Raw genomic sequence first — 13859 nt, 5'->3', positions numbered from 1 at the left:
AGGGTCTGAGAGTTTCTTTCAATTACTCGTAGCCTGTGAGGGACTTATCTGAAGGCACAGATCTACCACTGGTGTTTTCTAACACCCAGCACATTCCATCAGGTTGTTTCTTTGTTTGTGCCCTTTCTTTCCTATTGGATTACAATTCTGATGGGAAGACCCTCCTCTGTCTCTGATGTCTTTGCATCTTGCCTTGCTGCAATGGGTTTCGATTTCCAGGAGGCAGGTAACAGCATTAGCTAATGCGGTCATCCAACTGATTCTCCTACAAATTCCTTAGCTCTCTACAGGGAGAAGCCCAGCTAGACCTTTCACATCCCACAGACCTTTCCGTGGCACTTGGAAATCACAACCAAGTAAGAAAATGTTGTTTCCTGAGTTCTCTCTATCCCTGTTGTTGAAAAAGCTTCTTAAGTGTCCTATAAAAATGGAGCGAATGCATCATATTTATAGAGAGCGCAGCGCCTCTGCCAAATCCCTGACTTGGGATGTCTGCTTTGGTCCTGTGCTTCTGATTACACCCTGATACGGTTCACAGCCTACATCCCGAACCTCTCGCCTGACCTGCTCACACTGGCTTTCCTGCTTGAGCCCAGTTGTCTTGATTTCCTGGCTTTTAATGGCAGGGTTTATTTCCCAACTCATGGTTGATCTTTAACAACCTGCTAGGGAAGAGAAGCAAGGCCAGAGTGTAGTGAGGGATGGGGAAAGTGGCAAGAGGTGGCCTGGCGAGGTGCATGGGGGCAGTGTATAGTGTATACAAGCTTGCGTTCCAAAATTTTTTCTGGTAGGTGCATCTGTTTTTGCAACGATATCTTCAGTTTCTAGGGGATGGAGCCAATTGCTGTTCCTTAGAGTGAACAACAGCACAGTGAAGAAAGTAAATATTTACTGAATGAAAACATTGAGATCAGAGGGGAGAGGTGGTGTGGCCACAGGTAAATCATTTCACATATTTGGATATCACTCTGATAATCTTAAAAAATAAAGGTTGGATGAAAAACTCTCCAAGACAGCCAAGTCTAAAGCAAAAGTCAGTAAACGATTCCTGTAAACATCCAGAGAGTAAAAATATTTCAGGCTTTGCAGGCCAGGGTGGTCGCCGTGGCGACTGCTCAACTTGGCCTTGTGGCACAATAGCAGGCCCAGAACAAGCAAGCGTGGCTGTGTTCCAATAAAGCTTTATTTATAAAAATTGGCAGCAGGCTGACCCCAGTATAAGGAAAAGAGTTTAGTCCCACATGGGTTTGATCCCCCAGCTTGAACACCAACTGTTTGGCCTCGGGCAAGTTAATTAATCTGTCCAATCCTGAGGCTGTTCAGCCATAAAAATCAGGAGGATATTACTTACTTTGCAGAGATGATTGTTGTGAGAATTAGATGAATATATATCAAGTCCTCATCCCAGGGCCTGGCGTGCGTGGTAACTGCAGCTTCTATTATTATTTTCATTACTCTAGCTCTAACACTCAAGGAATCTATGAGTCTAAGAATTCTGCTGGTATTTTTAGTTCAGGTGGTCCTGAGACATAAGCTGACAGCTCCTAGATGACATTTCCTCTGAGGAATAATAAACAATTAGTGGATTTCTTCTCCGAACTTGTGCCATGTGGATAGATAAAGAGAAGCTTTGGGGACTGTGTTCTAAGTGGTTTGGGGAACTTTACTTTCTAAAATGCCCAGCTTGGGCCCAGGCCTCGGGCACGTGTTTCCTGGCAGCCTTCACTCTAGGTGGCCCATGTGTCTCTTCTGTCTCGGGCCCCTCCCTGCACACTTAGTCCCCTCTGTGCCTCACTCTGGCCCATGCTTCCGTCTTAGGCATTGTTTCCCGAGGCCTCCAGCAGAGGACCTTTAGTCGGGCTTTTTGGGTCCCAGGAAGCACAGGTCTTGTGGACCAGGTGCAGGACACTACTTGTAAGAGCTCAGGTAGCGTCACGTAATTCAATGCCAGGATAGGAAACGGAGTCAGGTCTTTGGGGACCTGGGGAGTGATGAGGAACCACTGGTGCTGTCACCACATCGGAGGCCATTGTGCAGGGGTTGAGTGCCTCACTCTAAAGTCAAGTTGTCTGGGTGTGAATCCTGTGCGACCCTGCGCAAGCAGCTGTTGGTTGCCTGATGTGTAAAATGGAGACTTGAAATGAATTGTACTTATGACCCGAGACTGCCATGAGGATTAACTATGGCTACATCCCCTGTCTAAGGGGAAGCTTTATGTCCAGTGACCACCGAGTGGCTGCTCCACTTCCTCTTTCCACAGTGGTGTCCCTTCGAAGCCCTATTTTTGCAAATGACCGGAAACCTCACCTCAGCCTCGGAGTTCGCAGGACCGTTGTATGAATGGATGTATCTGGCTTGGTGTCTGAATTGCTTCTCTTAGCTTTCACTCATTTGTTATTTCATTCATTCATTCATTCATTCATTCATTCATTCATTCATTCATTCATTCATTTCATGTTAATTGGGCATCTACTATGTGCCAAGTATTATGCTCGATGCTCAGATTACAAATAAGACTTGGTGCTTGCCTCATAGGAGTTGCTCTTCTAGTGGGTAATAGGAGAGCAAACAATTTCAGCACTGTGCAAAAGTGTCTGTCATACAGACACACACACAGAGAAGGGCAGGTGGTTCAGAGAATAAAATCAGGGAGGCTTCTGGGAGGAAATGGTACTTAAAATTAGTTTTAATAAGTAGGTGAGTGGTAGACAAGCTGGGGAAGGCTGTTCTAAGCAGAGGGGAGAGCATATACCTTGGCTGGAATTACTGTCATTTGCTCGAGGCCTTCCAAGTGATTTGTATGACTGGAGCAAAGGGTGAAGGGGAGAGAGTCCAGTGTCCTGAGGTGGGTGGCAAGGGGTTGGGAAGACCTCATGAATCAGATGAAATGGCTTGAATTTTATCTTTATTTTGAGGGCAGTGGGGGACCTTGAAAGATGTAAGTAGGGAGTGGTAAGTCAGCTATGTACAACGGAGGTGAGGGGCCAGTGCAGGTGACACCGCCCACTGCCTCTGGGCTGTAGGGAAGCCGCCTAGAGATGTCCTCAACAAAGCAGTCCAGCGTGTGGAACATGGTTGTTTTCCTTTTTTTTTTTCTTTCCTTTTTATTTTTTGGACAAAACCATAAGAAAATGTCATTTACACTCTGAACAGTGTTTTTTGCGCAGGGCAGAATTGGATACCAGGCCCAACCTGCTGTACAGTGACAGGTTGCTGTATGAAATGAGGTACTTGGTGTGAACAGGCAATTAACGGTTCCAACTGTTTCATAGAAAACCTCGAACTTCAGCACCGTACTCCTTCAGGACGTGTGTTTCCATTTCCCACATCCCATTAATGGCTCCCTCCGCTGTGCTTCCTTGGTGTTTTGTTCAGTCCTCTGCTTACCACCACCTGTTTGGGTTGCAAGTTCTAAGAATCTATTTGTCTCCCTTGTCAGAATCCTAACCTCTCCAGAAGCAGGCACGGGGTCTCACGTAGCTCGTGTCTTCCCCAGCATGCGGTAGAGCTGCTTGCACATGGTAGATGCTTAATTAAGGTTGTTATTTCAAATCTGATTGTTGAAAAAAACTTTCCTTTTTTTATATAGGTGAGAAATTTAAGGGGAGGCGGGAGGGAGGGAGGAAGGAAGTTGACATATTTCAAAGCTTCCTCTGTGGCTGGCACTATATTTACACTGTTCACTGACTCCTCATGACAGGGATTGTATCACTCTGCTTTTACAGATAAGGAAAATGAGGCTCAGAGAGGCCAGGGAACCTGCCTGCATTTGTGAAACAAATTATTGCCCAAATGGTCTAGAATTCAGGGCTCTTTGTAGTACATCCCACGGCCTCCTGGGCCTGAGGCTACAGTGAAAGTCCATTAGGTTTTCTTCCAGCCTTGGGGTCCAGATCTATTTCCTTTATCCTCTGGGGTTTTGATGGGACACAGCTGGTCTCCTCAGGAAGGCCACCAGGTTCCCAGCAAGCTGGACCCAGCAAGATGGTGGAAACTTGCATCATGGATGAGAGAGACATAGGGCAAGGCGAGGGAACACATGCCCTTTGAGACGTGTAGTTATGAGAGCGGCCTGATCACTGGAGCTGTGGCCTTAACAGAATCCAGACACTGTCACCTGCTGCCCAGGGAAGAGCTGTACGAATAAACACCTTCACCTTACTGTCCTCCCGTCCTCCAGTCTCCTGCTTGTGAAAGGACACTTGCTGACTCAAATCGAAGTGAGAGAACCAGGAAGTCTGCTAATGGATCCACAGGTCAACCTCTTGGGGGCACAGAGGGGGTGAAGAAGAGTAGAGAATGGGTCTGAAAGGGCCAAAGGAGACGTTATGACACCCTGGGGAAGGGAGGACCTTCTGTCCTGGGACCTGGGTGTGAAGAGGGTCTAGGACACCTTTGTCTGAAGTCCTCTCCTGCCATGCCCTCTCCTGGGCCCCCATTAGGAAGGAAATCTTTGCTGTTGATGGACAATATATTTCCTGGCACTTCCCCAAACACTTTCACCTTTCTGAATTGGTTTTGTGCTCCCCTTTCCCAAAGACTGTATGACAGAAAGAAGGTAGGTTGCCAAAATAGGAAACAGATCTGAAATAGTTTTATATCCACAATTTCTGTATAGGGTGTCTCCGGTTAGCGTATATGTTCCTGCACGGTCAGTCTCTTTCACTGGTGGCCACCCACCCCCCACACCCCCCGCCCCCTGCCGCCTGCCCCCTACATGTGTGAGGTGAGTTGTCTCCCTCTCCCGGGTCCTGCACAAGCAGAAGGCTAGGTAAACCTGGAACTGAGCCAAAGTCTCACCTCCTGCCCAGAAGGCCCAGCTTTCTCCCAGGACAGACCCCATTGGACCAAGAGCAGGCAAAGCTTCTCAAGAGTAGAGTGGCCCGGGCAAGGCTCATGTCAGAGGAGATTGATTTGTTGATTTTTCTTCAGGCAACAGGTAGAGTGGGTTAGCACTCTTCCCTGTCAGGGGAAATGCTACATGCTAATCAAACTATTTCCATGTTCCTCTGGTTACACAGGAAGACTGTTTCCTAGTTTCCCTTCTAGTTAGAGTGAGGCCATGTGACGGGATTCTGGTCGGTAGGATGTGGGGAGAAATGATGTATGACGCTTCTAGGCCTGGCCTGAGTAAAAGGAACCTGCATCCTCGAGTCACCCACTGCTTGGGGGAGAGCTACCAAGGAGAGTTGACAAAGGCATTGAACTGGGACATAGCTGTAATGCAAGAGAGATATAAATCTTTATTATGTTAAGCCACTGAGATTGTGTAATTGATTGTTATAGCAGCTAACTTTAATTAACCTTACTAATGTACTCTCCTTCTAGTCATTATTGGCTAGACATGCCTTCATCTATACCTATTGATGATATCCCACATGTGTGCCTAATATGCCCTGAAATAGAGACATTCAGGGGGAAAATATCTACAAGTGTGTGGGAGGAAATATCACCTCTATTTTGGGGTTCCACTCTTAGGAAAGGATGAAAATGACATTTTTTACAGGCATGGTTTTTCTATGCTAGGCATTTTCACACATGTTAATTCATTTAATCCTTTCAAAATCATGAGCATTAGATATTATTTAGTATTCATTATTCCTGCTTTGTATAAGCCATTGTGGTTCAACGAAATGAAATAACTCCTATCATTTCACAGCTGGAGAGTCATCCAGTTACCAACAATCTTGAGGGAGAGAGGTGACCTCAGGTGAAACAACATGTCTTTCAAAATGGCATAGGAAGAAGAACAAGGTAACGTGAAGAAAAGCATTATCTGTTCATGCAGAGGGGACCCTGGGTAAATGAGCTGCAAGCATTCAGACAGCCTCACCGAACATCATGTAGAACATGTATGTTCTCAGTGAACAAAAAGGTTTTTTTTTTTTTTAGGAGAATTAGGATGATACCCTGCTTTCTTAGATGACAAGACTGAAGCTCATAGAGGTGAAGTCATGCTCAGGTCATCTGGCCAAGCAAAATGGAGTGCTGGGATGGAAATGATGCTTCCAGACCATGTCCTTTTTCTTCTACTAATAATTGAAGTTCCCTTAGGAAGAGGTCAGTCTCTAATCAGGTCTTCCAGAATTGTTTCTGCTCAATTTTCTAAATAACCCACGATATTCTAAATAGCCATATTTCAATATCAGCTGAACCAAGTTCGGGGGGTGGGTCTGCACCTCTTGTAAGAGGGGAACTGGTCCATAAAGGTTCCCAATTTCGACAAATTTCTCCACCCACATCCAGTTTTACCTTCGTATTGCTTCTGTTAATATTTTTTTTGTCATAGATTTAAGAACTATCAATATCTACCTAGGACCTTAATTCTTTTTGTCCCCCAAAAAGTTTTCAATTTTGTAGATTGTGCCCAACGGGAGTCCAACTAGCCATGTCTTTCTTTGATGTCAAACATGGATGGAAGCGTGGAGTTTTTTGGGCGTAGGTAGATGGTACTAATTATTTCTAGAGGTTTCTGGTGCCTAGGGTCTCAAGATTTCTCCTTTTTCCGTCAAGTTCTGCTATCTTACTAGCTTTCCTTAGTGTCATCAATTCTCCCCAATGTTGGCTTTACTGGGAAGCCTGGGTTGTTTGCCACTTGAGTGAGGAGTAAGCTGTCCGAGTTCCTGGAATTGGACCATGTTGTACTGCTTTCTTCTTGTTAATGCCCAGTTTTCTCTTGAAAAGATTTATTATCCATTTGTCACCCTCTGCTTCAGTTTGGGTGTTTGAAAGATCCTCCGTTATTTTCATGCTTTTGGACACTGCAGGAAGGAGTCAATTTTCTCTGGTGCTGGGCTTCTCACTATAATTGGTTTATATCTTTGTCACGCAAACTTCTCTTCTGAATAATTCTGGAGCAAGAATGTAGAAGATGGCCTCAACGGTCTGACAGTTGTTTTAATCCACTAGCAACGAAACGATTTCTCTGGGTTCCAATGACTTCTGTCCATATCTGATTGGGAGAGAAAATTGGAAACGGCATAGCTGAGCTGCCCACTCCTAGTTCAAACGGCTCTCAGGCAGGGAGCTCTAGTGCACACTGCTGGGGGGAGAAGAAGCTCCCTTCTCTTTGCCTGAAGGATGGTGACAAGCCATCCTTCCTGGATGTCTACAGTAGTGATCTCTCCAGTCCCAAAACAAACCCGGTGTGTAGCGTGATTCTGAAGCTTCATGGACAGAGGGAGGGGTGTAATAAGGTGGAGTGCTGGATGGTCTGAGGGGCCTGGGTTTGAACCCTGGCTCCGCCGCTTACTAAGGGTGGGGTACTGGGCAAGTTCTTGAAACATTCTGAGCCTCTGTTTGGCTCACTGTGCTTGGGGACAATACACGTTTTTATTACAGAACACTGTTGGAAGATTGGATAAAATAACGACAGCAAAGCGACTGGCACAATGCCAGGCACACGGGAGGTATTTGATGACTGGCAGACATTGCGAGCCATATGTTTAACCACCAGCCAAGTGTACCAGTTACAGGCTGATTATATGTTCTAGCCCCCTCTATAATTTCGTCCCCACTCAAGCTGGTGCCTCCATCCCTAACCTACCTTACCTATCCTGAGCTTTCGTTACTTATGTTATTTTCAAATTGAAGTGAAATTCACTTAACATAAAGCTAACCGTTTTAAACTGAACAATTCAGTGGCATTTAGTACATTCACAATGTGGTACAACCACTACCTCTATCTAGTTCCAAAACCTTTTGATCACCCCCCAGGAAAACCTTATAACTGTAAAGCAGTTGCTACCTGTTCTCCCATCCTTCAGCTCTTGGTAACCAATAATTTGTGTTCTGTCTTTATGGAGTTACTCCTTCCAGATATTTCATATACATGAAAGCATATAATATGTAGACTTTTGGGTCTAGGTTCTTTCATTTAGCAAAATGTTTTTGAGGCTCATCCACATTGTAGCATGTACTTTATTCCTTTTAATGAATGCATAATATTCCATTATTCCATTGTACGGATATATTAGGTTGGTGCAAAAGTTATTGAGGTTTAAACAGTTAAAAACATATGCAAAAATCGCAATTACTTTTGCACCAACTTAATGCCACATTTTCTTTATCCTTTTATCCATTGGTGGACAATTAGGCTGAACCCACCTTTTGGCTCTTGTGAAGAGTGCTGCTAGGAACATTTGTGTACATGTCGGAGTCTCTGTTTTCAATTCTTTGGGGAACATGCGGTTACTTATTTTAATTCATCTCTGCTGTGTGTTTCTTACCTGTGTGGTTTCTGTGAAGCACCATGACAGGGGTGAGGCTCTCTCTGCTACTTACTAGTTAAGCGACATTGGGCAAGGGGCTTGGCCTCTCTGCACCTCTGTTTTCCCTTCTGTAAAATGTTGTCCGTAACAACAGTTCCTACCTTATAGGAAAATTGTGATGATGAAATGTTCCATTTTCATCTGATCTGTACTAAGCCAGTGAAGTCTCATCATGTCTCTAGCACCTGCCAGGTTGTTTTGCCCCAGATTTTAGCCCTAGCTATTCTTCTTAGCTAGAATCACATCCTGCCTCCCACCTTCCAAGCCTGTCACTTGGCAGGCCTAAAGGAAACCCCTCTTTCTTCACTGCAGCTCCCCACTGAGCTTTTCAATGAAGACGTTGTACTTCATTTTTGAATCTCCTATCATTCTTAAAGTTGCTGCCCTCAGCTAGCATAAGCATTGTCTTTGTGTGGATTGCAGGAAGGCATTCATTCCCTCCAGGCTGATGAATTGCAAAATGATGTCCCCAGTCACCCTCTCAGCGGGGCACTTTTGTGCAGTGTACAGACTGCACAACCATGACAGTTGCCAACTTGCCTACCTGACAGTTTCAAAAATAGTCTTCTGAGAGTAAAACATCCCTAAGTCACACAGATTGCAAGAGTTCCATGTTCACCCATTGTCTCCTCCAACCAGATTTTAAGCTTCTCGAGGGCAAGAACCACAATTTATCCCTCAGTTTTTCCCACTGTGCTCAGCCCAGAGCCAGCTGGATATTTGGTGTTAAGACCTCAGTGTCCAGCTAATGAAGTTACTTGGAGCTAGTGTTGTATCAGCCCTTGGCTCTGAAGGGTCCCAGCCAAACTCTAGCAGGTAAGATTTGAATGACATCCCCAAGATATAGGTTAGCTAGCATGTCCCTAGGTAGACATGGAGGTCCCTGGTGGAATAAACAAAGACAGCCATATCCTAAAACTCCAGGTTTTGAAATCACTCCTTCGCTCCAGGACATAATGTAACAAGGCCTTGAGGTTAATCATAAAATTCCTTTTGGCCTGACAAACGGAGCAGATCTGATAGATAGGAGTGGGTTACTTTGCTAATTCCTTTAGGATTGGCAAGCAGAACAAACCTGGTAGACGAATTTTACTAGAACACACCAGTTCCCTTCTTCAAACAAGTTCCCTTCTTCAAACAGCTCCCCTTCCCCAAGCAGGCAAGGGAAGGTATAAAAGTAAGAACTTTTGCCTCAGTCATGGGGCACCCCCCCATTCAGGACCGCCTCCCGCTCGGGAGCTGCAACCTCTTCTCCTGCCTCTAATAAACTATCCTCTTTTTAAAACTTTTTGCCTCTCCCTGGTCCATGTTTCCATTCTTTGGCTTCACGAGACATGATCCCGGCCCGCATTCAGAAACTGCTAGCAGATTCAACATCACCTACATCACCCAGAGCTTGAGGACTTTGTCTCATTCCAGCCACACTGACCACTTCACAGTTTGAGAACACACCCAGCGTTGCTGTTCTCTCAGGCTGCTTGTCTCTGGAATGCTGGCTCCTTCCCTGTTCACTCAGCAACACTTTGAGCTTTGTCAGCTCAAGTACCACTTCCTCTGGGAAACATTTTTCCCAGAAGCCTCTATTGGAATCAACTTCTTCCTCCTACAATTCCCTAGCTGGTCTTCCCCTTCTAATTCACCATTCCTGATTCTCACAAGTGTTTAAAATGAGGCTCAAGTTTTCATCTCTAAGATCTGTTTGCATCAGGGAGATGTATCCCAAAATACATGGGCCTCATCTCCCCTTCTATACTAGGTTCTCTGAGGACAGGATGTGGGCCTGGCACATAGTAGGCCCGCCCTCACTCACTCAGTGGATGTTGAATTACTGTCCCCTGGGGTCCCTAGCTGCACACATTTTTTAGCAGTGCATTTTTATTCACCACAACAGAAGCATTTACATCCCTTCTATTAGCACTATCTGACACTTGTTTAATACTTCCCCCAAGCTTTTTCTCACCTCTTCGCTGGTTTGTTTTCACAACTTCAAGGATATAAGAAATGATTATATCTGTTTCATTCATGAGGCATCTGAAGTCCAGGAGGAAGACATCTTATCTCATTGGGGACAAGGACACGGCGGCCACTCACTCGCGTGTCCTGAATTCTATGGATCACAAGGGCACTGTGACAATTTGGCTCTAGTTTCATCCTCTCAAATCTTGCCTGAAGTGAACCATACATTATCCATGGAATTCCACCTGAGTGTGAGCCCTGAGGTCGATTGAGAGTGAGGTTCAAGCATTCATGTCAACTCCAAAGCCGATGAGCACAGCTCTCTGGATTCATGTGTGAGAACCCAGCCCCTGGACCCCTAAAGAAACCATTCTTTTCTCTAATCCACTCTCCATTCTACCATTCTACTTGAGTATCTCTTCCAGGGGAAGGTAGCCTATAAGGTAGTCTCTATTTATCTGAAACTCTTTGGCAAATATCTTGGGATAGGATAGTGGGTCTCTGCCTTAGATGTACTCGGGGAACTTGTAGACCTACCGAAGCTCGGGACCGTTACAAGCTTCCCCAGGTAACTCTCATGAACAGCCAACATTGAGAATGGTTCTCAATGCTGAGGGCAGAGTAGAAACACCTAGAGCTTTAAGAAAAATCTACTGATGGCCTGGACTCATGGTCAGAGCCTGTGATTTAATTGGTCTGGTGGTAGAAACCATTGGCAGGCCTGCTGTACCTTGGGTTTACTATAAAGAATAAGACTAAATGACCACAGGCTCAGTGGGAGGAACCCTTCCACTCTAGCACCATCTAAGAACATGTTCACCTGAGGCTTCTCTACTATCAGCTTTTGCTGCAACTGTCTGGCTCTGATACTCAACAACTCTGTGATCTTGGGTAAGAATGTTCACCTCTGTAACTTTATTTTGATCCATAAAATTAAGCCAAGAATCACTTGGCAGAACTGCTATGAGCACCAAATGAAAGAAAAAAAATGTATGTAAAAAAAAATATATATATATATATATTTATATATATATATTTATATATATAATATATATATTATATATATTTATATATAATATATACATATGTATATACATATGTATATATTACATATATGTGTATATATATTATATATATATTATATATATATTATATATATATAATATATATATATTTACCGAGCATCATGCCTGGTATATACCTGGTTCATAGAAAAAGCTCAACTACTCTGAATTGAAAAGAATCAAATACTACCATCCCCTCCCATAGGAAAATTCTATGAATCAACAAATAGTTTTGAGGGCCCACTATCTGCAAAGCATTATGCTACGATTTCTTTCTGTGCATAGGAGAGAGAGATACAAAGATGAATGCAGAGATAATCTCTGTCTTCAGGGAATTTCAAATTGGCATGTACAGACAGGGAAATACAGAATTGAATACAGTTCTATGTATATAACACTCATATATTTCTCTATTTATCTATATTTCTAATAGAGACCTGTATGAAGTAAATGTTAATCAGAAATAAAATCAATATGCTGTGTGAGCTCAGAACAAGGAAGAAATAATTTTCCCTGGGGAGATCAGGGGAGCCTGGGGTGGCATTTGAGCTGGGTTTCTTTAAAGGTGTGTTATACAAGTGAGGGAAGAACTGGAAAATGCTGAGGGTGACATGAACTGAGGCTGGGAGGCTGAGACATGGGTTTGCAAACCTTTGCTGAGAATCCACTAAGGAAGACTTTGCTTGCTTTGCTGAGGAATTTAAGCTTTTAACCTGAAAACCACTGGGGACCATTGGAAGTTTGAGTGTTGGGACATGGTCTTCAGTTGGAGGTTTTAGTTCACTTATGCTAGGGACGGATGGGTATGGGTGGGCCAAGTATGAGTCAGGACATGACTCTCGATCTCTTCCTCCCCACCGTGGCACAGGGCCAAGGCCTCAGCCACCCTATGAAGAAGAGCAGCTTCGGAAATTTCCCTGGGTTCTGCTCCTTACTCTCCCTTCCAGGTGTGGCCCTGAGGTTCTGTCCTTCTGCATTGCTCCTGGAATCTGCTTGTCTTCCACGTTGATTTGGAGTGCTGCCCTTTTGGACGATCTGTTTAGCTTTGCATTTTGGTCTCTCCCCTGGAAAACGTCTCTGATAATCCTCCACCCACCCCCTAGTCCCACCTAAACTTCTTCCAAACTCTTTTCAGGATGGGCTCAAACTGCCATCTTCTGAGAGCTGAGTTTGGGTATTGTTGGGCTTGTGGCGCAGTCTTTCACGTATCTGGTCAATGGAAGCAGGAGGACCTGTTGACTGGATTCTGCTGTCGTGCAGGCCTGAGGTGGTGATGGCGGGGACTAGAACTCGTCCCAGGGCTGTCGGGTTAGGGAGGGAGAATGGAAGAGGCACCATGAAGTTAGAGCTGACAGGGCTATCATTTGCTTGTACCTTTTAATTATGGACCCAGCTTATCTTTCTGAACTTCAGATGTCCTGATTCATAGACTTTCATTTGCTCATAACGATCATTACAATCTGAGTCATCAAGCGTGATGCTCTGGGCTGGGTTTTGGAAGATTGGTGCTAAGCCATCATTTCAAATACGAATCCTTCTTTTATTAAAAAAAAAGTAATATTTGTTATTCAAACTCTGGACCTGTTAATTGACGATTTGAGGAAGGAGGAAAGGGCTGGGGAACATTTTGAGATCACCCAGGAGAGTTACTATGAACAGAGATCAGAATGTGATTCTGAAAAGGGAAGACCCTTTAGATAACACTGGCCTCCGGGTTCCCACAGACCCACCTTCCAGGTGAGCCTTCCTCTGAGAAGGCCTTTCAGACAAGAGTCTGGTTCCCAACTCTGCTGCACATTGGCATTGTCTGGGGAATTTTACAAAACATACTTGGCTGCCAACATTCTGACTTCATGGTGGGCAGTACCGGCTGAGCACTGGGGTTTTAAAAACACCCCAGGAGATACTAATGTGTAGCAAAGTCTGGAACCTCTGGAGTAGGCGGTAGTAGGAACGAGCATTTAATACACAGTGGTTCTCACACCTGAGTATGTGTCAGGATCACCTGGAGGACTTGTTCAAACACAGATGGCTGGACTCCATCCTCAGAGTGGCAGTAGGTCTGCAGTGCAGTCTGAGAATTTGCACTTCTATCCAGTTTCCCAGTGATGCTAACAGGGCATCACACTTTGAGAAACACCAGCTTAAAAGAGCCGGGTCTGGCTTTCCCTCTTATGAGCTCTGTGACCTTGAGCATGTCACCCAATCTTAAGAAGTCCAGTTTCTGCTTTTATAACATGGAGAAGCAATGGTGAGTACCTACGGGGTCGCTCTGTGGGTGAAACGAGATGATATTTATAAGTTGCTTAGCACAGGGTTTCGCCCACAGGAAAGGTGAAACTCATGGCACACTTTATTAATACGTTTCCTCAGCTGGGGTCTTGGCAGATGTTACCTTATGTGCAATCGTGCTAGTTGGTGAATGATGTTAAGGTAGGTTTTGCTCCTAGAGATCCTATTTGTAGGCTTTCTGGAATGGGAAAACTGGAATATGCTCATGAATTATGAGTGTTCTGGGGTCCAGCAGGCTAAGGACCCCCCACGGGGGTGTTGGCATCTGTTAATTGAC

The sequence above is a fragment of the Rhinolophus ferrumequinum genome, chromosome 21 (assembly GCF_004115265.2).
Source record: "Rhinolophus ferrumequinum isolate MPI-CBG mRhiFer1 chromosome 21, mRhiFer1_v1.p, whole genome shotgun sequence".
NCBI classification, from domain to species: domain Eukaryota; kingdom Metazoa; phylum Chordata; class Mammalia; order Chiroptera; family Rhinolophidae; genus Rhinolophus; species Rhinolophus ferrumequinum.
This window is presented reverse-complemented; position numbering follows the sequence as displayed.